This window comes from Corvus brachyrhynchos, unplaced genomic scaffold (genome assembly GCF_000691975.1).
Source record: "Corvus brachyrhynchos isolate BGI_N302 unplaced genomic scaffold, ASM69197v1 scaffold466, whole genome shotgun sequence".
NCBI classification, from domain to species: domain Eukaryota; kingdom Metazoa; phylum Chordata; class Aves; order Passeriformes; family Corvidae; genus Corvus; species Corvus brachyrhynchos.
Window position 1 is genome coordinate 1,403,770 of NW_008238635.1, and position 649 is coordinate 1,404,418.

At 62.7% G+C, this 649-nt stretch overlaps 1 long non-coding RNA gene across 11 annotated transcripts in view; it reads right to left on the minus strand.

Moving 5' to 3' along the window:
- LOC108447441 overlaps window positions 1–643 on the minus strand; it is a 93,847-nt gene extending 93,204 nt beyond the window's left edge. For all 11 annotated transcript variants that reach the window (XR_001863005.1, XR_001863006.1, XR_001863002.1 and 8 more), the window contains exon 1: window positions 171–643. This is a non-coding gene — a long non-coding RNA (uncharacterized LOC108447441). The remainder of the gene's footprint in view (window positions 1–170) is intronic.
- Window positions 644–649: the final 6 nt, after the last annotated feature.

Genomic DNA, 649 nt, shown 5'->3' on the forward strand with positions numbered 1-649 from the left:
TAGCTGGGCCTGAGGGACTTAAAGGTGTGTGGATGCACACAGGGCTGTGAGGACGTCCAGCAACGTGGAGGTCCCTCTCCCTGCACCCACAGAGGCAGAAACATCTCAGAATTAGGAGCCCATCCTCAGGAAACGCGCTGGAATTGTGTGCTGCTGTCAGCCAGACTCACCCCAGTGCAGCATCCTGGGCTCGGCCAGTCACTTCCAGCTCTGCCGTCCTGGGAGCCGAGCAGCCCTGGAGGAAGGGACAGCCAGGTGAGGGCACCTGTATCTGCCCAGGCAGGTGCCCTGAGTTTGTGTCGGCCGTGATACCCTGGTATTATTAAAAGGCATCAGTCCCTGAACTGTGGGGGGCGGGGGGGGTGTTTAAAGCCATCCACACACTCACCACTACCGCCGACCCCCACAGCACCTCCCTGGAGCTGCCCAGGGCAGCCTGGACTCGGCCCCAGAGCCCGTCCCCAGTCCAGCCCCACAGCCTGCCACCAACAGGGCTTGGACCCCAGATTGGGCGCACAGGCCCGAACCCTACAGTCCGCCACGAGCGGGGGGCTCCCCATCCCACAGCCCATCACAGGCAAGTTTTAGCCCCTCAGTCCTTCAGATCTAGATCGAGACCCCTCGGCTTGCCACGGGCACGTATCAGCCC